Source organism: Pleurodeles waltl, chromosome 10, assembly GCF_031143425.1.
Source record: "Pleurodeles waltl isolate 20211129_DDA chromosome 10, aPleWal1.hap1.20221129, whole genome shotgun sequence".
Classification (NCBI taxonomy): domain Eukaryota; kingdom Metazoa; phylum Chordata; class Amphibia; order Caudata; family Salamandridae; genus Pleurodeles; species Pleurodeles waltl.
The window spans coordinates 401,079,764-401,106,486 of NC_090449.1; the positions used below are offsets into that span (position 1 = coordinate 401,079,764).

A 26,723-nucleotide genomic window follows, 5' to 3' on the forward strand; every position below is an offset into this window, starting at 1 on the left:
TTGTGTCTTCAAAAGCCTCGAGTGAAGAGCAGATACACCTTCCAGAGTCAGTGCTATGAGGATTACATACATAGAACTCTCTGCGGTCCTTGAGTACAGACCTCAGCCATGGGGTAAAGACACATCCTAAGAAACTTCCCCAAACCTGTGAACAGCACCATTCCTGATGGAGTCTAACATCTACCTTTGAACTAGCAAAGAAGATGGCCTCTGGTCCATTGCCGCCCTCTACACTTGTCAGAGCAGAGATGCAGCTTTGAAGCCAGACACCATCCACCCCCTACTTCAATGCTTCCTCGTCCAAAGGACACCACCTTTTGGGTCTGAAAACATTGTAACTAAGGTCTGTGCCAAAATACACCTCTGCAGCACTCTAAGACACTTCTGAGACTCCTATCCTTCGAGAGATGAGCGGAGGAGCTTGTAGGAAGCTGGCTCTTCATATGTGTATCAAAATTAGCTGTACCGTGCAAACCGTCCAGGAGTTTCCTTACTAGTGGTCTAGGCTTGCTCTAGCAATCCCAAGATGCTCTTGTAGGGGGTAGTGTGGCCGAGCAGCCTTAGGCTTATCAGAAAAGAGTGTTAGAAATCTGCAACTAAACACATAGTCAGTAAGTGAGACACAGGCCTCAAAAAGGAGATCCACAGCAATGTACAAATAAGACAAGCATATTTATATATGTTTGACACCAGAATCAGTCAAGACAAATACTTTCAGATTTCAAAAGTCGACCGTGCATTTTTCAGATGCAGCAATGTTATCCTACAGAGGAAAAATAAGTATGGCATACAGGTATATTACAGCGACTTAGAGACCAATCTCCTGGACTTAAGTTAGGTATGGGATAAGGTCCAAGGCCACACTAACAGGTCACTCCGGGCGCCACTGGGGCGGCCAGGTGCTGAGGTGCAGTACAGCATCTGGTGCCCAATGTTCATCAGTGATGATCAGTCCAGTTTAAAAGGGGCTGCAGACTAGGACTGGGGATCCAGTCAGGGTGAACCAGCAAGTGGGTTTCGTTCTTGCCATGCTCAGGGACGTAGGGACACCAGTGAACCTCTTCTTCTAGGTCTGGGGTTCGGGGTGCAGTGTGTTCTTGTATTGTCGGGTGACCATCACTGGAGGCAGTCTGTGCGGAGGGGGGCCCATAGACACAGGCTGCAGGCGCAGACTTGGGTCCCAGTCTGGCTGAACCAACAGGTGAGCTTGAGTCTCCCAAGCCTGGGGACACTGGGACACTAGTTGTCCTCTTTTCTTCAGTCTGGGGGGTACGGGTGCAGAGGTGCAGTGGACCGCGTCAAGCTTTCCTTCTCCAGAGGCAGTTGCAGTTCAGGGGGAGCCTGCAGAAAGAGGCTGTAGGCTCCAGCTTGAAGATTGAAGTGGGGGGGGGGGCATGATGGACTTTGCTTCGTTAGAGGCTGGGGACCAGACTGGAAACATTGGCCCACTTCAACACTGGCTGGGAGGTTAGGGTGCAGTGGTGCTGTCCAGTGTCTGGTTTTGGCGATCCGGAATCCGCTTTAGCATTTCTTGTGTACCTGCAAGGATTCAGGGGAGCAGCTCTGCTACTCCACAGGAGGTCCTTGTGCTAGGATGAAGTCTGGCAGTCACCCTGGGCTTTTGAAAGTTTGAGCAGCTGGAGGACGATGCAACTTTTGCACGATTGTCGAAGTCAGCTGGCAGGGTTTACGCTGAGTCTGTTACTGGTCTTCAGTTATCGGTCTCTGGAGTGTCCTTCAGGTCAATGGGATCTGATTTGCTTGTGCCAATGGTGTCACTCCACCGTCTATATGACCACTTCCTGTGGGAAGTAGGCATAACCCTGTCCCAGAGTTCCTAATCTTGCCATCAACATGATTGCAGACTCTAAAAAGTTGTATCCATATCAGGCAGCTCACCTTAGGGAGGGACTGACCTGAGAGGTGGGCAGGCCTCTGACTACTTATTTTCCCACTTGTCCAAGTGCCAAATGGGCCCTGGGGCAGGGGGTCTGCACCCTCTCCTTTGAGGGAAGCCAGATCTACATATCAAGGGCAGTGGGCTTCTTTGAAATGCTCTGCCTTGGAATACAGATTTGCAGGTCATCCTGTTGGGAGGGGTCTGCTAACACCCCTGCCAGAACAGGTGTGATGAATCAGGTATTTCTGTTGGCCTTCTCCTCTCCCCCCCCCTACAATTCTCCCACTTTCTGACAACTAGATACTGGTTTTCTGACTGTGAGGGTGCCCTGGGCTCTGCTAACCAGAAAGTGTATGCAAATTAGGCACAATTGTAATTGCAGTGACAACCTTTTGTGTAAGTTCCTAGTTTATAATAGGTTAATAGGCCTAGTGGATTTAATGCACTTAGATGTGCACTGCTGTGGTGCCTGTTGTCGTTTTAAAGGTAGCCCTGCTTTTGAGGCTACTTTTAAGAGTAAATTATTTGCAAATTCGACTTTGAAGTTAAAGGTGCCCCAGGGGTTGTAGGGTGCCTTGTAACTATAAGCAGGCACAGTATAAAATGTGTTATGTGCCCTGGTGAGGGCAACACTGCCAATGTTGTTTTCCCCCATTTTAGTACAGTAGCTCTATAGGCTAACATTTATAAACTTAAAGTATAGCATTCACTAGAAATGGGCTACAATTTCCATTCTTGGACTTAAAATGATAGTTAGAATAAATGCAACAGTTTGCCACTATTAGATTTATTATTATTATTCCAGAAAAGAAGTTAAAGAACTTGCTTTTCTGTTAAGCCAAAATCCAGCTTTTCAGCTTCTCCTCTCTGATTGCCCTGTCTCTGCCAGGCTGAGCCAAGCTGCCTTAATGAGGTGTGAGGTGGCCTGAATTGTGACGATGGAACATGTGGTGAGGGGAGATCTCAAACCTGCAGAGCAAAAGAATGGAAGGGGGCTGGGTGGTCAAACTGGTCTTCAAAGGGAATATGAGACTTAGGACAGGACACAGGTTCATTTCCTCTTCCAGCCACCCTAGCCAGATGGGAGTCCGAGTGATTAGATTAGCAGAGGGACTGGAGGGGAAGTGTTAAGGGAAATAAGCCACACCAGTGGGATGGCTGAGCCAGATCTTAACTCCAAGGATGGGTTTCCTCCATCTTAGGTTTTGAAAGAATAGTACTTCCTGGGATTGAGGAAACTACATTTATCATGATGCAACGGGCAGATTATTTGCTGGGATGTTAGGCAGGTGCGCTCCTAACTGTTTGTGACTTTAAAAAGGCTCCCTTGAGCCACTGGGCTGACGAGCTCTGGAGCAGGCACTGCATGCCAGTGAAGAGGTATTGAAACCGGATGATTAATGGCAGCATTTCCAGCACCCCGCAAATTTGTTCTCTGCTGAAGAAGGGATTAACCCAGAAACACATGTGTCCAGAGATGCACAGCAAAGGCTGCACCTACTTAGAGGTGAAATATTTAAAAGTAACTGAGTTCGTTTTTTGAGGAAACTACATTTATCATGATGCAACAGGGCAGATTATTTGCTGGGATGTTAGGCAGGTGCGCTCCTAACTGTTTGTGACTTTAAAAAGGCTCCCTTGAGCCACTGGGCTGACGAGCTCTGGAGCAGGCACTGCATGCCAGTGAAGAGGTATTGAAACCGGATGATTAATGGCAGCATTTCCAGCACCCCGCAAATTTGTTCTCTGCTGAAGAAGGGATTAACCCAGAAACACATGTGTCCAGAGATGCACAGCAAAGGCTGCACCTACTTAGAGGTGAAATATTTAAAAGTAACTGAGTTCGTTTTTTGAGGAAACTACATTTATCATGATGCAACAGGGCAGATTATTTGCTGGGATGTTAGGCAGGTGCGCTCCTAACTGTTTGTGACTTTAAAAAGGCTCCCTTGAGCCACTGGGCTGACGAGCTCTGGAGCAGGCACTGCATGCCAGTGAAGAGGTATTGAAACCGGATGATTAATGGCAGCATTTCCAGCACCCCGCAAATTTGTTCTCTGCTGAAGAAGGGATTAACCCAGAAACACATGTGTCCAGAGATGCACAGCAAAGGCTGCACCTACTTAGAGGTGAAATATTTAAAAGTAACTGAGTTCGTTTTTTGAGGAAACTACATTTATCATGATGCAACGGGGCAGATTATTTGCTGGGATGTTAGGCAGGTGCGCTCCTAACTGTTTGTTTACTTCCTGGGATTGATATTTGCGCACTTTGCAGGAAGTGATCATCCCAGAGGGTAGCCCCCTGCACCCCATTACTCTGGGGGTTCCCATCTGCTTGCCAGCTCAGGAGAAACTGGATCAATCATAGATTTGTAAATCACGGCTAATCACCCATAGGGTCTCAAGGCGCTGTTTGTGGGCGTGCTGCTCAGTTGAAGTGCCAGGTCTTGAGGTCTTTACTGAACTGCTTCAGTGATGCGATCTGCTTGAGAGGTAGTGTATTCCATGTCCGGGCTGCCAGGTATGATTTAGGATCTTGCTCCTGCTGTGCTTTTCCGGATCTTGGGTGCGGCTGCAAGGGTGAGCTGGGAGGAGTGGAGTTGTCTGTTGGGTACTTAGAAGAAGGGGCCGTGGTTGAGGTATGCCAGTCCTATGTTGTACAGTGCCTTGTAGGTGTGGATCAGGAGTTTGTATGTGATGCACTTGTTGACTAGGAGCCAGTGTAGGTCTCTGATGTGGGGGGAGATGCGGCTGTGTCGGGGGACGTCCAGGATGAGTCTGGCTGCTGCATTCTGGACTATATAGTCTTGATTGAAGTTTCTTGGAGATGCCAGCATTGAGTGCGTTGCTGTAGTCCAGTTTGCTGATGACGAGTGCGTGGGTGACTGTCTTCCTAGTGTCAGAGGAAACCCACATGAAAATCTTCTGCACTAGTCGGATGGTCTGAAAGCATGACAAAGCGTTGATTTGGCGGGTCATGGATAGAGAGGAGTCCAGGATGATGACCAGGTTGCGTGTGTCGTCCGTGGGGGTGGCGGCGTTTCCCAGAGTTGTGAGCCACCAGGAATTGTTCCAGGCAGAAGGGGTAGGGCCGATTATGAGGATCTCTGTTTTGTCCAAGTTGAGTTTGAGGCAGCTGGCCTCCATCCAGGTGGCGACTGCTCTCATCCTGTTGTGGAAATTTCTCTTGGCCTTTGCAGAGTCCTCGGACAGGGAGAGGATCATTTGGTTGTCATCAGTGTAGGAGACTATGTTTAGCCCATGTTGTTTGATGATCTTGCCAAGCGGGGCCATGAAGATGTTGAAAAGCGTCAGGCTGAGTGAAGATTCTTGGGGCACTCTGCAACATGGCTTTGGGTTCTGACGTGAACAATGATAGTCTGACACTGTGTTCTTCTGGTGAGGAAGGACCTGATCCAGTCAAGTGCTTTATCTTGAATGCCAGCGTTGTGTAGTCTGTTGTGGAGGGTGGAGTGGGAAACTGTGTCAAATGCAGCGGAGATGTTGAGGAGTATTTGTGCGCCTGTGCCTCTGTGATCCAGTATGATGCATGTCGTCAGTGGCTAAGAGTGCGGTTCAGTGCTGTGGTTTCTTCTGAATCCGGATTGGGATGGGTCCAGGAAACTGAGCGTGTTGAGGAATTTGGTGAGTTGCTTTCAGCGTGCTTCTGGTCTGAGGGGAAGGCGGCGGACAAGAAGGATCAGTTGATATTTCGGCAGAGATCCGGTGCTATGGTGGCGCTGGCCAGGTTAAAGATATGATGAAGGCACGGGTCTGAAGGTGCTTCCATGTGGATATAGTTCATCAGTCTTTGGATGTCCTCTTTGGTGATAGGAGTCCAGGAGTTCAGTATCTGGTGCAGTGCTAAGTCCCTGATGGTGAGCGATGCCGGTGGGTTTTGGTTCCTAAATCCTTTGTAGATGTCCTGGATTTTTCGGTGAAAGAAGGTGGCGGGGTCGTTGCAGAGGATTTGGGAGGGAGGGAGGGAATGGATGAGTTGTCTGTCCCGGGGTTCGTGAACTCTTTGATGATGGCGAAGAGCTCTTTGCTGTTGTCGGTGCTGGTGCTGAGGCGTGGTTAAAAAGCGGCTCAGATGTTCTGATGGTGTGTGGTTAGTGCATTTTTGTAGGCTGTGCGTTCTTAGTTTGATTTCCTGATCCTCCAATTCCATTCCATTCGCCTGCAGGAGCGCTTGGATTCCTGAAGGTCTGCCGTAAGCCATTTCAGTGTTTTGCTCTGTCGATGTTCTGTTGTTTTCCTTAGTTGAGGGGCTATGTTGTTGGCGCAGCTCCATACCCAGCGGAGTAGATTGCGTGTGGCTTCATTGGCGTCCGGTGGGAGGGAGTGGTTGAGAGCGTTGGTGAGTTTTGCTTCCGTGACTTTGCCCCAGCATCTGCTGGGGGCATTGGGGGGGTGGGTGAAAGTGGCGTGTGGTGTTCTTTGTGTAGGTAAAGTGGACGCACTTGTGGTCAGTCCAATGGTGTTTGGAGGTGTGAGAGATGGTGATGTTGTCCCCTGCTGAGAAAATGGGGTCGAGTATGTTTCCGGCTCTGTGGATGGGGATGTTGACGAGTTGTTTGAGGCTTAGAGTTGTGAGGTTGTCCAGGAGGTTTGTGGTGTTGGGGTGATCGTGGGCATCAAGGTGGAAGTTGGTCGCCAAATAGGATGTAGTCGTAGGAGGTGAGCACTTGGGGAGGCAACAAGGTTGGCAGTGTCTTTGCAGAAATGGGATCGGGCTCTGGGCGGTCTGTACATGAAGGTGCCCCGGAGGGAGGTGTTTAGGTTGGTCTGAATCTGGAAGTGTAGGTGTTCGTAAGTTGACTGAGACTGCAACTCGGTGGTGATTATCAGATGGAGGTTGTTCTTGTCGACTATGGCAGTGCCTTCTCCAGGCCGGTTGGGTCTGTCCTTGTGGATGACTTTGTAGTTGTCTGCGATGGCCATAGCGATATCTGGGGCAGCGGTGGGGGTGATCCATGTCTCCGTGAAGAAGGCGACGTCCGGGGCTGTTGAGTCGAGGAGGTCCCAGACTTCAACTGCATGCTTGACGAGGGAGCGTGTGTTGAGGACTATGCACTTGAGGTGGCCGTCCGTGCTTGGTGCGGAATCATGAGATTGTCCTTGGAGGGTTCTGCAGCAGGCACTGCAAGAAAAAGGTCCATGAGTGTTCCTGGGGTTGGCTCGGTGGCAGGCTGAGGATCTTCCTGGAATAAGGGCGCATAGAGTGCTGGCGTCAAACCGGTGAATGGGGCGAGAACCAGGGTAGATGGCGCTGGCCACTGTCCAGGCACGGACGGCCATAGACAGGCTTGCCTTTGTCACACCTTCAACATGCCAGCTACACAGCCGCACAGTGGCTGCCATTAAGAAGGGAAGGGAGCCAGGGAGGTTGGGGGGGGGCGTGGTCTGGTCAGCTGGGAGCCGGGAGTGCGGAAAAAGCACTTTGCAAGGCTGGGTGGGAGGGGGCGGGCCGCATGGTCAGCAGCAATGCATGGAAAAATGCGGGACAGAGACGGGAAAGAAAAGAGACAAGGGTAGAAAAACGGAATAAAAGACAGGAAATAAAAACAGAAGTAAAAGGCAGTAGAGAGAGACAGACTATACTTGCAGATGACCACTAGCCAACCAGGGATGAGGCGCAGGCAGAAGCCTGCCCGTGGAGGTGGGCCTCGAACTGAGAGTCAAGCAGGCTCTTTAAAAATTAATATCTCAGGTTACCGAAATTGGATTGTATTTGTTTTGGTGTAATTTTAAAGATGAAAATATTTCCTATTTTTATAAATTGGTGTTGGATGTTTATTTTGTGTATCTTACTTATTTAATGTATTGTTTTAAAAAAATGCTTTATACACCTGTCTCCTAAGTTAAGCCTGCCTGTGCCTTGCTAGCAACCAGGGGTTGAGAAAGGGAATAATTTTCTGAGACCCTGACTGAGGGGGTTATTACAACTTTGGAGGAGATGTTAATCCGTCCCCAAAGTGACGGTAAAGTGACGGATATACCACCAGCCGTATTACGAGTCCATTATATCCTATGGAACTCGTAATACGGCTGGTGGTATATCCGTCACTTTACCGTCACTTTTGGGATGGATTAACACCTCCTCCAAAGTTGTAATAACCCCCTGAATCTTTTATTGTGTTTGTAGCTTTAAAGCTAGTGGTAGGTCACTACTAATAAACCATTTTCCATCTCCCATCTCTTTCCCTAAAACTTTGCTGTTGTTCCCCAATTTGTAATTCCTTTGGTACCCGTGTAAGTCCCTGGTAAATGGTACCCCTGTTACCTAGGGCATGGATTCCAAGGAGGGGTCCGCAATGCCTGCAGCATGTATTGTGCCACCCTCAGGTACCCCTCACCTAGCACATGCAGACTGCCATTGCGGGCTACGTATCTTGGTGCGGCTAAAAGTAAAAACACGAGATGGCACACAGCTTTTGTGTCCTATCCCCTAAAACAGCAGGTCTTACAGCCCCAAGGCAGGGTGCATTATATAACATGTGAGGGCATATCTGCAAGAGCTGATATGCCCCTGCTATGTCATTGTTGATTCTTAGACCTAGTAAGTGCCCAGGAAAGCCATTTTAAGTACATGTGCTGGACACTGGTCAGTACTAGTTAACCAGCTACATGATGGCTTCACTGAAAATAGGGATGTTTGGTATGAAACATCTCATATCAATAAACCCTCACTGAATCCAGTGATGGATGTATTAATATTAATACATGCACCCAGAGGGCACCTTAGAGGTGCCCCATTAAAACTTATTATATACCTGCGTGCTGGCTGACTATTTCTAACTAGCCTGCCACCACCAGATTCTAACCCCCAGGGATGAGAGCCACTGCTCTGGGGTGACAGAAGCCAAGATTGAGTGGCATGGTTGTTGACACACCCCTCACAACAGGATGACCTGTGAATCTGCATTCCCGGGCAGGGGGCTTCAAAGAAGCCTACTGCCCTTGATATGTTGATCTGGCTTCCACCGAAGGAGGGGATACTAAACCCCTGCCCCAGGACCCATTTGGCACCCGAACAGGCGGGAAAATTAGTAGTTGGATGTAGGAAAATGCCACTGTTGGCATGGTCCCCCCTCCCCCCCCCCCCCCCCCACACACACACACACACTTTTTATCTAGTGTTGATGGCAACTTTGATTTGAGGCCCCAGCACCAGTGTTCTTTCCCTAAAACTGTACCTTTTGTTCCCTACAATAGGCACATCCCCGGCACACAGTTAAGTCCCTTTGAAAAGATACCCATGGTACTAATGGCTCTGTGGCCAGGGAACGTCCCTAAGGGCTGCAGCATGTATTATGCTACCCCGGGGGACCCCTCACTCAGCACATGCACACTGCCTTGCAGCTTGTGTGTGCTGCCGGGGGAAAAAGGCTAAGTCGACATGGCACTTCTCTCAGGGTGCCATGCCCACAAACCACTGCCTGTGGCATAGGTAAGTCACCCCTCTAGCAGGCCTTACAGCCCTAAGGCAGGGTGCACTACACCACAGGTGAGGGCATAGCTGCATGAGCAATATGCTCCTACAGTGTGTAATTCTTAGACATTGTAAGTACAGTGCAGCCATATTAAGTACATGGTCTGGGAGTTTGTCATTACGAACTTCACAGCACCATAATGGCTTCACTGAATACTAGGAAGTTTGGTATCAAACTTCTCAGCACAATAAATCCACACTAATGCCAGTGTGGGATTTATTGAAAAATGCACACAGAGCGCATCTTAGAGATGCCCCCTGTATGTTAACCCAACTGCTAGTGAAAGGCTGACCAGTCTATCCAGCCTTCCACTTCCAGACGAGTTTCTGACCACATGGGGTGAGTGCCTTTGGACACTCTGTGGTCAGAAACAAAGACTGTCCTGGGTGGAGGTGCTTCACACCTCCCCCTGCAGGTACTGTAACACCCGGCGGTGAGCCTCAAAGGCTCAAGCCTCGGATTACAGTGCCCCAGGACACTCCAGCTAGTGTAGATGCCCGCCCCCGAACACCGCCCCACTTTTGGCGGCAAGTCCAGAGGGGAAAATTAGGAAAAAGAAGTAGGAGTCACCCCCTCAGGTAGGACCACCCCTAAGGTGTCCAGAGCTGAATTGACCCCCTCCTTGAGAAATCCCCCATCTTGATTTGGAGGATCAGGACCAGTAGGGATAAGAATGTGCCCTCCTCCCCAAAGGGAGTGGGCACAAGGAGGGTGTAGCCACCCTCAGAGACAGTAGCCATTGGCTACTGCCCCCTGAACCTAACATGCCCCTGAATTTAGAATTTAAGCCCCCCCCTGAACCCAGCTCACCAGATTCCTGACATCCTCAAGAAAAGGACTGCTGAGCTGAAACCCTGCGGACAAGAAAAGGAGACAACAACTGACTCAGCCCCAGCTCTACTGGCCCGTCTCCTGTTTCAAAGACCCTGCAAAAGAAAAGTGACGCGTTCTACAGGACCAGCGACCCCTGAAAAGCCTCCAGGGGACTGCCTGCATCACCGAGTACCAAGAAACTCCTGTGCACAGCAGACCTTTCCAACAAGAAGAAAAGGAAACTCCTTCGAAGGGACTCTCGCCTCACTCCAGAAGCGTGAGTCCAAAACCACTCTGCACCCGACGCCCACGACCCGTGTCCAGGTGGCCCAACTATCGAGAGAGGATCCCCAGGCGATTCCGACTAAGTGTCCACCCTGGGCTGACCTCCACCCCTCCACGACGACACCTGCAAAGGGAATCTCGAGGACCCCCCTAACCGCAACTGCCTGGGACAAAGATATCCGACACCTGGAGAAGCACTGCACTGCAGCCCCCATACTCTAGAGAAACCGACCACCGGTGCAGCAGTGACAAATAGGCGGCCCTCTTCCCTGTCCAATCGGCTTGCTGGAGGAGCACCCCTGTGCCTTACCTGCAGCGCCTGAGTGATTCCCGGGGTCCTCTTGTAGAGGTCCATTGGGAACCCAACTCCCTGTTTGCACCCGGCCGCCCCTGTGCCGCTGAGGGTGCATGTTTGGTGCCCACTAGGGACCTCTCCAGTGCTCTACTAAACCCCCCTCGTCTGCCCCCAAGGATGCAGATACTTACCTGCAAGCAGACTGGAACAGGAGTACCCCCTGTCTCTATAGGGGCCCACGTTATTTTGGCTCCTGTTTGACCTCTACACCTAACTGGCCCTTTGTTGCTGGTGCTGGGTGTTTGTGGTTATCTTGAACCCCCAACGGTGGGCTACTTATGCCCCAGAGACCGAATCTGTAAGTCGGGTACTTACCTCCAAAACTGTACTGTACTTTCTTCCCCCAGGAGCTGTTGAAAATTGCACGGAGTCCACTTTTAAAATAGCTTTTTGCCATTTTAAGAAAAAATGTGTACATTGTTGATTCCATTCAAAGTCCTGATTATACCTATGTATAGTACCTTTAATTTAAGGTACTCACCTGCAGATTGAATCTTGTGGTTCTAGAAATAAATTAAGAAAACATATTTTACTATATAAAAATCCTATTGGTCTGGAGTTAAGTCATTAAGTGTGTGTTTCTCTTATTGTCTGTGTTTGTACAACAAATGCTTAACACTGCCCTTTGATAAGCCTAATTGCTCGACCACACTACACCAAATAGAGCATCAGTATTATCTATTATTGCCTCTGTCAAGCCTCTGGGTAACCCCTGGACTCTGTGCACACTATAGGGGTTATTACAACTTTGGAGGAGGTGTTAATCCGTCCCAAAAGTGACGGTAAAGTGACGGATTTACCACCAGCCGTATTACGAGTTCCATAGGATATAATGGACTCGTAATACGGCTGGTGGTATATCCGTCACTTTACCGTCACTTTTGGGACGGATTAACACCTCCTCCAAAGTTGTATTAACCCCCTATATCTCATATTGATATATACAGAGCCAGCTTCCTACATCGGAGAGGCGTGTCCACCTCTCAGATCAGTCCAACCTGTTAGGTGAGTTGACTGATGTTGGATCAGCTTTTGAAAGTCTCCCATCTTGGTGATGGCAGAATTACGAATTCTGGAAAAGGGTTATGTCCACCTCCCACAGGAGGTGGTCATATGGGGGGGTGTAGTGACCCCAGGGGTAAGTAGCCCATTGGCTACTACTCTATACACCCTGAAACACCCCTAAATTATTTAGGGGAGCCCTTGGCACCAGAAATTGGATTCTGCTGACATGAAGAAGACAGGCACTCCAGGGAGGCAAAAGCAAGAACTGAAAGCCGGTGGCAGACTCTGCGCAAAACCAGCCAGTCTGCCTGCCAACTTTGACAGTTGTGCCAATGTCTCCTCGTCCTCCAGCTGCTGAAACTTCCAAAAGACTGCCATCCTTCACCCAAGCACAAGGGAACTCCTGTGGAATAGAGGAGCTGCTCCCCTGCATCCTTGCAGACACAAAAGAACTGCTAATGACGACTCCAGACCACCAAAGCCACAGGCAGACAGCCCCACTGCACCCGAGCCTCTCAGCCCGTGCTAAAGTGGGTCAGTGGTGCCAAACTGGTCCCCAGCCTTTCCGTAGACAAAATACACCATGGGTTTCCCCACTTCACCCTTTACTCTGACATTTGCAGTCTCTTTCTGTAGGTCCTCCTCAGCCGTGACTGCCTTCGGTGACAGAAACCCAGACAGTCCTCTGCACCCGGATGCCCCAGACAGATGACAAGAGCACCACTGGTGTCTCTGTGTCCCCCAGGATCGTGAGACTTGAGCCCGCTTGTTGGTTCATCCGGACTGGTCCCTGAGTCCGCATTTCAGCCCTCCTCCACCTCCACCGTCCGGGGGTAGAGCAAGATCTCTTTCTGCAGTGTGGAGAGCCTTGTTTAGATCTGTTCGCCTTCACAGAGAAAACTCATTGTCAGCTTTTTTGCGTGTAGATTTTCTGAAATGGCACTCGCTCAGCAACGCTTTTTGTTTTGAGTGGAATTCAGGTCTCCTATACGCCTTTCCACCAATACCACTTCTGCGCAGAGTTCTCAAGAAGTAGAACGACGACCAGGCTCAAATAATTCTTGTGGCCCCGGACTGGGCCCGAAGAGTATGGTATGCTGAGCTTCTGAGTATGGCCATCAATCCTCCACTCAGACTGCCTGTTCGGGAGGATATTCTGTCGCAACAGCAGGGGACAGTTCTCCACAGAAACCTGTCCAGTCTCCGCCTTCTTGCATGTAGATTGAGTGGCTATAGTTAACAGCTTTTGACCTTCTTCCTGAAGTCCGTAATGTTATCTTGGCAGCCAGGCGTCCCTCCACCAAAACATTATACACCTGTCATTGGAACAAATTTGTGGCATGGTGTACCAATAAGTCTTTTGATCCCCTTTCTGCACCTCTGTTTGAGGTTCTTTTGTTTGTACTCTCTCTTGCACAGCAGGGCTCTGCTTTGGGTACCCCATGTCTGCCTTTCTCACACTTCCAGGTCAACTCCTCTTGATTAAATCTCCCATTGTTGGGAAATTCCTCCAGGGTCTCATGCCTACCCCCATTCTTTATGCCTCAGTAAGATTTGAATTTGGTGATCACTTTTGTTATGTGTGCTCCTTTTTGAGCCTCTTCATAATTGTCCTCTGTCGCTTCTTGCTTTAAAAACAGCCTTCTTTGTAACCATCACCTCTGCTCGTAGAGTGAGTGAGCTGCAAGCTTTTTCTTCAAAGCCACCTTTTATCTCTGTCCATCTTCATGAAGTGGTGGTTCGGACCAAGGCCTCTTTCTTACCCAAAGTGTTCACACCCCTTCATGTAGGCCTATCCACCTTGCTGACTTTTTACCCCAACCCCGCCCCCAATATCCATTTCATGAAGAGGAGAGGCTCCCTCGTCTGGATCCAAAAAGAGCATTGGCATTCTACCTTAATCATACCAAAGACTTCCAGGTGGACAATCAACTCTTCATTGGTTATGTGGGTGTGGGGTGGTGCTGGAAAGGACTGTAGGATGTTGGCTCTATGTATACTATCTCAAAGTGAAAGATAGTGTGCACAGAGTCCAAGGGCTCCCCTTAGAGGTTGATAGTGGCAGAATTAGATAATACTAATGCTCTATTTTGTGGTAGTGTGGTCGAGCAGTAAGCTTATCAGAGGGTAGTGTTAAGCATTTGTTGGAAACACACAGACAATAAATGAGGAACACACACTCAGACTTAACTCCAGGCCAATAATTTTTATATAGAAAAATATATTTTCTTAATTTATTTTAGAACCACAAGATTCAAGATTTGAAGTAAATACATAAAATGCAAGTTACTCCACACAGATAAGTAAGGAACTTTGAATTAAAGCAGTAAAATACCCAGTATAGGTTAAAATGGCAATAAGCTATTTTAAAAGTGGACATTGCAAAAATCAACAGTTCCTGGGGGGAGGTGTCAGGGAGACCAGATCCTCGGGGCCTGCGCACGTTCCCAACATGTCCACCAGTAGACCGCTCCAAAGCTCAGATAGAAATATCACAGAGCCTGAGAGAGCCCAAGTGGGGGAAAAGGGGATTTGGTAGGGAACAGCTGGGAAGGAGACCTGTAGGAAGCAAAAGGTTAAACAACACAATATCAAGATATAATCACATTGACTGTCAATAGATTATGGTTCTAAGAATTCTCATACAGTAACCATGGATAACCTAAGAAGTGACTATAACTAGGTGTAGGAAGTTGGCTCTGTATGTGCTATTTCAAAGTAAGGAATAGCATGCACAGAGTCCAAGGGTTCCCCTTAGAGGTAAGATAGTGGCAAAAAGAGATAATACTAATGCTCTATTTTGTGGTAGTGTGGTCGAGCAGTAGGCTTATCCAAGGAGTAGTGTTAAGCATTTGTTGTACATACACATAGACAATAAATGAGGTACACACACTCAGAGACAAATCCAGCCAATAGGTTTTTATATAGAAAAATATCTTTTCTTAGTTTATTTTAAGAACCACAGGTTCAAATTCTACAAGTAATATCTCATTCGAAAGGTATTGCAGGTAAGTACTTTAGGAACTTCAAATCATCAAAATTGCATGTATACTTTTCAAGTTATTCACAAATAGCTGTTTTAAAAGTGGACACTTAGTGCAATTTTCACAGTTCCTAGGGGAGGTAAGTATTTGTTAGGTTAACCAGGTAAGTAAGACACTTACAGGGCTTAGTTCTTGGTCCAAGGTAGCCCACCGTTGGGGGTTCAGAGCAACCCCAAAGTCCCCACACCAGCAGCTCAGGGCCGGTCAGGTGCAGAGTTCAAAGTGGTGCCCAAAACACATAGGCTAGAATGGAGAGAAGGGGGTGCCCCGGTTCCGGTCTGCTTGCAGGTAAGTACCCGCGTCTTCGGAGGGCAGACCAGGGGGGTTTTGCAGGGCACCGGGGGGGACACAAGCCCACACAGAAATTTCACCCTCAGCAGCGCGGGGGCGGCCGGGTGCAGTGTAGAAACAAGCGTCGGGTTTTCAATGGAAGTCAATGGGAGATCTAGGGATCTCTTCAGCGCTGCAGGCAGGCAAGGGGGGGGTTCCTCGGGGAAACCTCTACTTGGTCAAGGGAGAGGGACTCCTGGGGGTCACTCCTCCAGTGAAAGTCCGGTCCTTCAGGTCCTGGGGGCTGCGGGTGCAGGGTCTCTCCCAGGTGTCGGGACTTAGGATTCAAAGAGTCGCGGTCAGGGGAAGCCTCGGGATTCCCTCTGCAGGCGGCGCTGTGGGGGCTCAGGGGGGACAGGTTTTTGTACTCACAGTCTTAGAGTAGTCCTGGGGTCCCTCCTGAGGTGTTGGATCGCCACCAGCCGAGTCGGGGTCGCCGGGTGCAGTGTTGCAAGTCTCACGCTTCTTGCGGGGAGCTTGCAGGGTTCTTTAAAGCTGCTGGAAACAAAGTTGCAGCTTTTCTTGGAGCAGGTCCGCTGTCCTCGGGAGTTTCTTGTCTTTTCGAAGCAGGGGCAGTCCTCAGAGGATGTCGAGGTCGCTGGTCCCTTTGGAAGGCGTCGCTGGAGCAGGATCTTTGGAAGGCAGGAGACAGGCCGGTGAGTTTCTGGAGCCAAGGCAGTTGTCGTCTTCTGGTCTTCCTCTGCAGGGGTTTTTCAGCTAGGCAGTCCTTCTTCTTGTAGTTGCAGGAATCTAATTTTCTAGGGTTCAGGGTAGCCCTTAAATACTAAATTTAAGGGCGTGTTTAGGTCTGGGGGGTTAGTAGCCAATGGCTACTAGCCCTGAGGGTGGGTACACCCTCTTTGTGCCTCCTCCCAAGGGGAGGGGGTCACAATCCTAACCCTATTGGGGGAATCCTCCATCTGCAAGATGGAGGATTTCTAAAAGTTAGAGTCACTTCAGCTCAGGACACCTTAGGGGCTGTCCTGACTGGCCAGTGACTCCTCCTTGTTTTTCTCATTATTTTCTCCGGCCTTGCCGCCAAAAGTGGGGCCTGGCCGGAGGGGGCGGGCAACTCCACTAGCTGGAGTGTCCTGCTGGGTTGGCACAAAGGAGGTGAGCCTTTGAGGCTCACCGCCAGGTGTGACAATTCCTGCCTGGGGGAGGTGTTAGCATCTCCACCCAGTGCAGGCTTTGTTACTGGCCTCAGAGTGACAAAGGCACTCTCCCCATGGGGCCAGCAACATGTCTCGGTTTGTGGCAGGCTGCTAAAACTAGTCAGCCTACACAGATAGTCGGTTAAGTTTCAGGGGGCACCTCTAAGGTGCCCTCTGGGGTGTGTTTTACAATAAAATGTACACTGGCATCAGTGTGCATTTATTGTGCTGAGAAGTTTGATACCAAACTTCCCAGTTTTCAGTGTAGCCATTATGGTGCTGTGGAGTTCGTGTTTGACAAACTCCCAGACCATATACTCTTATGGCTACCCTGCACTTACAATGTCTAAGGTTTTGTTTAGACACTGTAGGGGTACCATGCTCATGCACTGGTACCCTCACCTATGGTATAGTGCACCCTGCCTTAGGGCTGTAAGGCCTGCTAGAGGGGTGTCTTACCTATACTGCATAGGCAGTGAGAGGCTGGCATGGCACCCTGAGGGGAGTGCCATGTCGACTTACTCGTTTTGTCCTCACTAGCACACACAAGCTGGCAAGCAGGGTGTCTGTGCTGAGTGAGAGGTCTCCAGGGTGGCATAAGACATGCTGCAGCCCTTAGAGACCTTCCTTGGCATCAGGGCCCTTGGTACTAGAAGTACCAGTTACAAGGGACTTATCTGGATGCCAGGGTCTGCCAATTGTGGATACAAAAGTACAGGTTAGGGAAAGAACACTGGTGCTGGGGCCTGGTTAGCAGGCCTCAGCACACTTTCAATTGTAAACATAGCATCAGCAAAGGCAAAAAGTCAGGGGGCAACCATGCCAAGGAGGCATTTCCTTACACAACCCCCCCCCAAACGAAAGAGGATGAGACTAACCTTTCCCAAGAGAGTCTTCATTTTCTAAGTGGAAGAACCTGGAAAGGCCATCTGCATTGGCATGGGAAGTCCCAGGTCTGTGTTCCACTATAAAGTCCATTCCCTGTAGGGAGATGGACCACCTCAACAGTTTAGGATTTTCACCTTTCATTTGCATCAGCCATTTGAGAGGTCTGTGGTCAGTCTGAACTAGGAAGTGAGTCCCAAAGAGGTATGGTCTCAGCTTCTTCAGGGACCAAACCACAGCAAAGGCCTCCCTCTCAATGGCACTCCAACGCTGCTCCCTGGGGAGTAACCTCCTGCTAATGAAAGCAACAGGCTGGTCAAGGCCATCATCATTTGTTTGGGACAAAACTGCCCCTATCCCATGTTCAGAGGCATCAGTCTGCACAATGAACTGCTTAGAATAATCTGGAGCTTTTAGAACTGGTGCTGAGCACATTGCTTGTTTCAGGGTGTCAAAGGCCTGTTGGCATTCCACAGTCCAGTTCACTTTCTTGGGCATTTTCTTGGAGGTGAGTTCAGTGAGGGCTGTCACAATGGATCCATATCCCTTCACAAACCTCCTGTAATACCCAGTCAAGCCAAGGAATGCCCTGACTTGAGTCTGGGTTTTTGGAGCTACCCAGTCCAGAATAGTCTGGATCTTGGGTTGGAGTGGCTGAACTTGGCCTCCACCTACAAGGTGGCCCAAGTAAACCACAGTTCCCTGCCCTATCTGGCATTTGGATGCCTTGATAGAGAGGCCTGCAGATTGCAGAGCCTTCAAAACCTTCTTCAGGTGGACCAGGTGATCCTGCCAGGTGGAGCTAAAGACAGCAATATCATCAAGATAAGCTGTGCTAAAGGACTCCAAGCCAGCAAGGACTTGATTCACCAACCTTTGGAAGGTGGCAGGGGCATTCTTTAAACCAAAGGGCATAACAGTAAACTGATAATGCCCATCAGGTGTGGAGAATGCTGTCTTTTCTTTTGCTCCAGGTGCCATTTTTATTTGCCAGTACCCTGCTGTCAAGTCAAAGGTACTTAGAAATTTGGCAGCACCTAATTTATCAATGAGCTCATCAGCTCTTGGAATTGGATGGGCATCTGTCTTGGTGACAGAATTGAGCCCTCTGTAGTCCACACAAAACCTCATCTCTTTCTTTCCATCTTTGGTGTGAGGTTTGGGGACTAAGACCACTGGGCTAGCCCAGGGGCTGTCAGAGCGCTCAATTACTCCCAATTCCAGCATCTTGTGGACTTCCACCTTGATGCTTTCCTTAACATGGTCAGACTGTCTAAAGATTTTGTTCTTGACAGGCATGCTGTCTCCTGTGTCCACATCATGGGTACACAGGTGTGTCTGACCAGGGGTTAAGGAGAAGAGTTCAGGAAACTGTTGTAGGACTCTCCTACAATCAGCTTGCTGTTGGCCAGAGAGGGTGTCTGAGTAGATCACTCCATCTACTGTGCCATCTTTTGGGTCTGATGACAGAAGATCAGGGAGAGGTTCACTCTGCCTCCTGATCCTCATCTGTTACCATCAACAGATTGACATCAGCCCTGTCATGGAAGAGCTTAAGGCGGTTCACATGGATCACCCTCTTGGGGCTCCTGCTTGTGCCCAGGTCCACCAGGTAGGTGACCTGACTCTTCCTTTCTAGCACTGGGTAAGGGCCACTCCATTTGTCCTGGAGTGCCCTGGGAGCCACAGGCTCCAGAACCCAGACTTTCTGCCCTGGTTGGAACTCAACCAGTGCAGCCTTTTGGTCATACCAAAACTTCTGGAGCTGTTGGCTGGCCTCAAGGTTTTTGGTTGCCTTTTCCATGTACTCTGCCATTCTAGAGCGAAGGCCAAGTACATAGTCCACTATGTCCTGTTTAGGCTCATGGAGAGGTCTCTCCCAGCCTTCTTTAACAAGGGCAAGTGGTCCCCTTACAGGATGACCAAACAGAAGTTCAAAGGGTGAGAATCCTACTCCCTTCTGTGGCACCTCTCTGTAAGCGAAAAGCAGACATGGCAAGAGGACATCCCATCTCCTTTTGAGCTTTTCTGGGAGCCCCATGATCATGCCTTTTAATGTCTTGTTGAATCTCTCAACCAAGCCATTAGTTTGTGGATGGTATGGTGTAGTGAATTTATAAGTCACTCCACACTCATTCCACATGTGCTTTAGGTATGCTGACATGAAGTTGGTACCTCTGTCAGACACCACCTCCTTAGGGAAACCCACTCTGGTAAAGATACCAATGAGGGCCTTGGCTACTGCAGGGGCAGTAGTCGACCTAAGGGGAATAGCTTCAGGATACCTGGTAGCATGATCCACTACTACCAGGATATACATATTTCCTGAGGCTGTGGGAGGTTCTAGTGGACCAACTATGTCCACACCCACTCTTTCAAAGGGCACCCCCACCACTGGAAGTGGAATGAGGGGGGCCTTTGGATGCCCACCTGTCTTACCACTGGCTTGACAGGTGGGGCAGGAGAGGCAAAACTCCTTAACCATGTTGGACATATTGGGCCAGTAGAAGTGGTTGACTAACCTCTCCCACGTCTTGGTTTGTCCCAAATGTCCAGCAAGGGGAATGTCATGGGCCAATGTTAGGATGAACTTCCTGAACAGCTGAGGCACTACCACTCTCCTAGTGGCACCAGGTTTGGGGTCTCTGGCCTCAGTGTACAGGAGTCCATCTTCCCAATAGACCCTATGCGTTCCATTTTTCTTGCCTTTGGACTCTTCAGCAGCTTGCTGCCTAAGGCCTTCAAGAGAGGGACAGGTTTCTTGTCCCTTACACAGCTCCTCCCTTGAGGGTCCCCCTGGGCCTAAGAGCTCAACCTGATAAGGTTCAAGCTCCAAAGGCTCAGTTCCCTCAGAGGGCAGAACTTCTTCCTGAGAAGAGAGGTTCCCTTTCTTTTGCTGTGTTGCAGTTGGTTTCCCAACTGACTTTCCTTTCCTCTTGGTAGGCTGGGCCATTCTTCCAGACTCCAGCTCTACTTGTTCACCCTGTGCCTTGCAATGTGCTCTTGTTTTCACACACACCAGTTCAGGGATACCCAGCATTGCTGCATGGGTTTTTAGTTCTACCTCAGCCCATGCTGAGGACTCCAGGTCATTTCCAAGCAGACAGTCCACTGGGATATTTGAGGAGACCACCACCTGTTTCAGGCCATTGACCCCTCCCCATTCTAAAGTAACCATTGCCATGGGATGTACTTTTCTCTGATTGTCAGCGTTGGTGACTGTGTAAGTTTTTCCAGTCAGGTATTGGCCAGGGGAAACCAGTTTCTCTGTCACCATGGTGACACTGGCACCTGTATCCCTCAGGCCCTCTATTCTAGTCCCATTAATTAAGAGTTGCTGTCTGTATTTTTGCATGTTAGGCGGCCAGACAGCTAGTGTGGCTAAATCCACCCCACCCTCAGAAACTAGAGTAGCTTCCGTGTGGACCCTGATTTGCTCTGGGCACACTGTTGATCCCACTTGGAGACTAGCCATACCAGTGTTATCTGGATGGGAGTTTGGAGTGGAACCTTTCTTGGGACAGGCCTTGTCTCCAGTTTGGTGTCCATGCTGTTTACAGCTATGACACCAGGCCTTTTTGGGATCAAAGTTTTTACCCTTGTACCCATTGTTTTGTGAAGAGGCTCTGGGCCCACCCTCCTGTGCAGGTTTTTGGGGGCCTGTAGAAGACTCTTTACTATTTTTAGTTTTGGTTGTCTCATCACCCTTCCCCTGGGGAGTCTTTGTGACCCCTTTCTTTTGGTCACCCCCTGTTGAAGTCTTGGACACCCTTGTCTTGACCCAATGGTCCGCCTTCTTTCCCAATTCTTGGGGAGAAATTGGTCCTAGGTCTACCAGATGCTGATGCAGTTTATCATTGAAACAATTACTCAATAGGTGTTCTTTCACAAATAAATTGTACAGCCCATCATAATTACTTACACCACTGCCTTGAATCCAACCATCTAGTGTTTTCACTGAGTAGTCAACAAAGTCAACCCAGGTCTGGCTCGAGGATTTTTGAGCCCCCCTGAACCTAATCCTGTACTCCTCAGTGGAGAATCCAAAGCCCTCAATCAGGGTACCCTTCATGAGGTCATAAGATTCTGCATCTTTTCCAGAGAGCGTGAGGAGTCTATCCCTACACTTTCCAGTGAACATTTCCCAAAGGAGAGCACCCCAGTGAGATCTGTTCACTTTTCTGGTTACACAAGCCCTCTCAAAAGCTGTGAACCATTTGGTGATGTCATCACCATCTTCATATTTTGTCACAATCCCTTTGGGGATTTTTAACATGTCAGGAGAATCTCTGACCCTATTTATATTGCTGCCACCATTGATGGGTCCTAGGCCCATCTCTTGTCTTTCCCTTTCTATGGCTAGGAGCTGTCTCTCTAAAGCCAATCTTCTGGCCATCCTGGCTAACAGGAGGTCATCTTCACTGAGAGCATCCTCAGTGATTTCAGAAATGTGGGACCCTCCTGTGAGGGACTCACCATTTCTGACTAACACAGTTGGAGACAGGACTTGAGGGGTCCTGTTCTCCCTATTTAGGACTGGAGGAGGGACATTGGCCTCCAAGTCACTAATTTCTTCCTCTGTGATGTCATCATCAGAGGGGTTGGCTTTTTCAAACTCTGCCAACAGCTCCTGGAGCTGAATTTTGGTAGGTCTGGAGCCAATGGTTATTTTCTTTATATTACAGAGAGACCTTAGCTCCCTCATCTTAAGATGGAGGTAAGGTGTGGTGTCGAGTTCCACCACCTGCATCTCTGTATCAGACATTATTCTGCTAAGAGTTGGAATACTTTTTTAAGAATCTAAAACTGTTTCTAGAATCTAATTTCAAACCTTTAACAAACTTTTAAACTCTAAAAGACAATGCTAAACAGGGACTTAACACACAAGGCCCTAGCAGGACTTTTAAGAATTTAGAAAAATTTCAAATTGCAAAAATGAATTTCTAATGACAATTTTGGAATTTGTCGTGTGATCAGGTATTGGCTGAGTAGTCCAGCAAATGCAAAGTCTTGTACCCCACCGCTGATCCACCAATGTAGGAAGTTGGCTCTGTATGTGCTATTTCAAAGTAAGGAATAGCATGCACAGAGTCCAAGGGTTCCCCTTAGAGGTAAGATAGTGGCAAAAAGAGATAATACTAATGCTCTATTTTGTGGTAGTGTGGTCGAGCAGTAGGCTTATCCAAGGAGTAGTGTTAAGCATTTGTTGTACATACACATAGACAATAAATGAGGTACACACACTCAGAGACAAATCCAGCCAATAGGTTTTTATATAGAAAAATATCTTTTCTTAGTTTATTTTAAGAACCACAGGTTCAAATTCTACAAGTAATATCTCATTCGAAAGGTATTGCAGGTAAGTACTTTAGGAACTTCAAATCATCAAAATTGCATGTATACTTTTCAAGTTATTCACAAATAGCTGTTTTAAAAGTGGACACTTAGTGCAATTTTCACAGTTCCTAGGGGAGGTAAGTATTTGTTAGGTTAACCAGGTAAGTAAGACACTTACAGGGCTTAGTTCTTGGTCCAAGGTAGCCCACCGTTGGGGGTTCAGAGCAACCCCAAAGTCCCCACACCAGCAGCTCAGGGCCGGTCAGGTGCAGAGTTCAAAGTGGTGCCCAAAACACATAGGCTAGAATGGAGAGAAGGGGGTGCCCCGGTTCCGGTCTGCTTGCAGGTAAGTACCCGCGTCTTCGGAGGGCAGACCAGGGGGGTTTTGCAGGGCACCGGGGGGGACACAAGCCCACACAGAAATTTCACCCTCAGCAGCGCGGGGGCGGCCGGGTGCAGTGTAGAAACAAGCGTCGGGTTTGTAATGGAAGTCAATGGGAGATCTAGGGATCTCTTCAGCGCTGCAGGCAGGCAAGGGGGGGGTTCCTCGGGGAAACCTCCACTTGGTCAAGGGAGAGGGACTCCTGGGGGTCACTCCTCCAGTGAAAGTCCGGTCCTTCAGGTCCTGGGGGCTGCGGGTGCAGGGTCTCTCCCAGGTGTCGGGACTTAGGATTCAAAGAGTCGCGGTCAGGGGAAGCCTCGGGATTCCCTCTGCAGGCGGCGCTGTGGGGGCTCAGGGGGGACAGGTTTTTGTACTCACAGTCTTAGAGTAGTCCTGGGGTCCCTCCTGAGGTGTTGGATCGCCACCAGCCGAGTCGGGGTCGCCGGGTGCAGTGTTGCAAGTCTCACGCTTCTTGCGGGGAGCTTGCAGGGTTCTTTAAAGCTGCTGGAAACAAAGTTGCAGCTTTTCTTGGAGCAGGTCCGCTGTCCTCGGGAGTTTCTTGTCTTTTCGAAGCAGGGGCAGTCCTCAGAGGATGTCGAGGTCGCTGGTCCCTTTGGAAGGCGTCGCTGGAGCAGGATCTTTGGAAGGCAGGAGACAGGCCGGTGAGTTTCTGGAGCCAAGGCAGTTGTCGTCTTCTGGTCTTCCTCTGCAGGGGTTTTTCAGCTAGGCAGTCCTTCTTCTTGTAGTTGCAGGAATCTAATTTTCTAGGGTTCAGGGTAGCCCTTAAATACTAAATTTAAGGGCGTGTTTAGGTCTGGGGGGTTAGTAGCCAATGGCTACTAGCCCTGAGGGTGGGTACACCCTCTTTGTGCCTCCTCCCAAGGGGAGGGGGTCACAATCCTAACCCTATTGGGGGAATCCTCCATCTGCAAGATGGAGGATTTCTAAAAGTTAGAGTCACTTCAGCTCAGGACACCTTAGGGGCTGTCCTGACTGGCCAGTGACTCCTCCTTGTTTTTCTCATTATTTTCTCCGGCCTTGCCGCCAAAAGTGGGGCCTGGCCGGAGGGGGCGGGCAACTCCACTAGCTGGAGTGTCCTGCTGGGTTGGCACAAAGGAGGTGAGCCTTTGAGGCTCACCGCCAGGTCTGACAATTCCTGCCTGGGGGAGGTGTTAGCATCTCCACCCAGTGCAGGCTTTGTTACTGGCCTCAGAGTGACAAAGGCACTCTCCCCATGGGGCCAGCAACATGTCTCGGTTTGTGGCAGGCTGCTAAAACTAGTCAGCCTACACAGATAGTCGGTTAAGTTTCAGGGGGCACCTCTAAGGTGCCCTCTGGGGTGTGTTTTACAATAAAATGTACACTGGCATCAGTGTGCATTTATTGTGCTGAGAAGTTTGATACCAAACTTCCCAGTTTTCAGTGTAGCCATTATGGTGCTGTGGAGTTCGTGTTTGACAAACTCCCAGACCATATACTCTTATGGCTACCCTGCACTTACAATGTCTAAGGTTTTGTTTAGACACTGTAGGGGTACCATGCTCATGCACTGGTACCCTCACCTATGGTATAGTGCACCCTGCCTTAGGGCTGTAAGGCCTGCTAGAGGGGTGTCTTACCTATACTGCATAGGCAGTGAGAGGCTGGCATGGCACCCTGAGGGGAGTGCCATGTCGACTTACTCGTTTTGTCCTCACTAGCACACACAAGCTGGCAAGCAGGGTGTCTGTGCTGAGTGAGAGGTCTCCAGGGTGGCATAAGACATGCTGCAGCCCTTAGAGACCTTCCTTGGCATCAGGGCCCTTGGTACTAGAAGTACCAGTTACAAGGGACTTATCTGGATGCCAGGGTCTGCCAATTGTGGATACAAAAGTACAGGTTAGGGAAAGAACACTGGTGCTGGGGCCTGGTTAGCAGGCCTCAGCACACTTTCAATTGTAAACATAGCATCAGCAAAAGCAAAAAGTCAGGGGGCAACCATGCCAAGGAGGCATTTCCTTACACTAGGCCTCAAGAAATCTAGGTACCTGGAAAAAATCAAGAATGGGTTAGTACAATGTTCCATAGGAGCTTTTCATGAAATATCACATACTGTCTAGAAATACAAGAACCTTCTAGAATAATGTTTCAGAACAAACATTGCATTTATACATGAGGACAAAGGGCTATCTGAAACATTCCCTGAAAAACAATAGGAATTGTACTAGGGACTTAACATGCACAAAGAATGTCACATTTTGAATTAAGCATCTTCACAGAAAATCCAAAAGCGGGAGATAAATGAGTGCACCTCAACAAACACAACACACCAAAGTTTTAATTACCATGAAATGATTGCGCACACTGTTGCCGATCTGAAGTTTTACATGCTGGAAATGAAAAGCGCACACTGCCGATTCGAACAAAAATATGCAAATGCCATGAAATGATTGCGCAAGCTGTTGCCAATTTGAATGCTAAGGTTTACATGAGAGCAATGAATCGCGCACTCTGAAAGTTTCACAAGTAGGCCCAAAACTCAAGAGTCTTTGAGAATGGGGTCGGAGGCCCAGCCTGACCTCCGCCTTACCGCCCTGCTCAAGGATCACCAGTATAAAGCGGGGTAGGCCGGGAACATCAAGGTAGGCCTCCGAAACAGGAGCTCAGGAAGTTGCTGCTGCTCCGCACCGGGACCTCTGAATAGTGAGCATGTGGAGCTGGGCTGGCTCCCTTATAGAGTCTGGCCCAGCCCACAAACCACACCCAGCCATGCTGCAGGGAAAGCTTCTAGAAGGTCCTAGAAAGGGACCACACCCTAACACACTCAGTAAGCCTGCAGCAATACCTTGCAAATGAACAGTTATTGCAAACATCATTAATAGGGTTTTTCAAGGTTAAACTCTGCAATGCAAAAGGTTAACATACTGCATATAAACACAATGCATGACTTAAGCTCTTGTATAAAGGCTGGGTTTTTGCATTTTTGTCGCCCGTAGAGCACGCACTGCCCTGATGTTGACAGGAGGTAAGTAAGGTTAAGTTTCTGAAGTAAGTAAAGCACTTACAAATTCAGTTTCCTGGGCATAAGCAGCCCACCGTTGGGGGTTCAAGGCAACCCCAAAGTCACCGCACCAGCAACACAGGGCCGGTCAGGTGCAGAGACCAAAGGAGGGCCCAAAACACATAGGTGCCTATGGAGAAGAGGGGTGCTCTGGGTGTGGTCTGCTGGCAGGTAAGTACCTGCGTCCTCGGGGAGCAGACCAAGGGGGGTTTTGTAGAGCACTGGGGGGGGGGGGGGGACAAAAGCACACAAAACTCACCCTCAGCGGCACAGGGGCGGCCGGGTGCAGTGTGCAAAGTTGCCGTCGGGTTTGCCATAGGAAGCAATGCAAGCAGGGCACGGGGGCTTTTCTGGCCAGCCACCGACTGGGCAAGGCAGAGGGTTGCCTGATGGTTACTCCTCCACTGGAGTTCGGTTCCTCTCGGTCCTGGGGGCTGCGGGTGCAGTGCTTGGCCCAGGTGTCTGGTTCTTTGTTCCAGGCAGTCGCGGTCAGGGGGAGCCTCTGTATCCTCTCTGCAGGCGTCACTGTGGGAGTGCAGGGGGGGGTCGTCTCAGGTTACTCACGAGGTCGCAGTCACCTGGGAGTCCGCTCTGCAGTGTTGGTTCTCTGGAGCTCAAGCCCGGGCGCTGGGTGCAGAGGGTGAAGTCTTGCGCTTCCGGCGGGAAGAGTGAGTTCTTTAAAAGTTGCTTCAAAG

General features: G+C 49.4%; 1 protein-coding gene across 2 annotated transcripts in view; it reads left to right on the forward strand.

The window, feature by feature from the left end:
- CRAMP1 (cramped chromatin regulator homolog 1) overlaps positions 1–26,723 on the forward strand; it is a 982,369-nt gene that overhangs the window by 315,235 nt on the left and 640,411 nt on the right. The gene's annotated exons all lie outside the window — the stretch shown is intronic.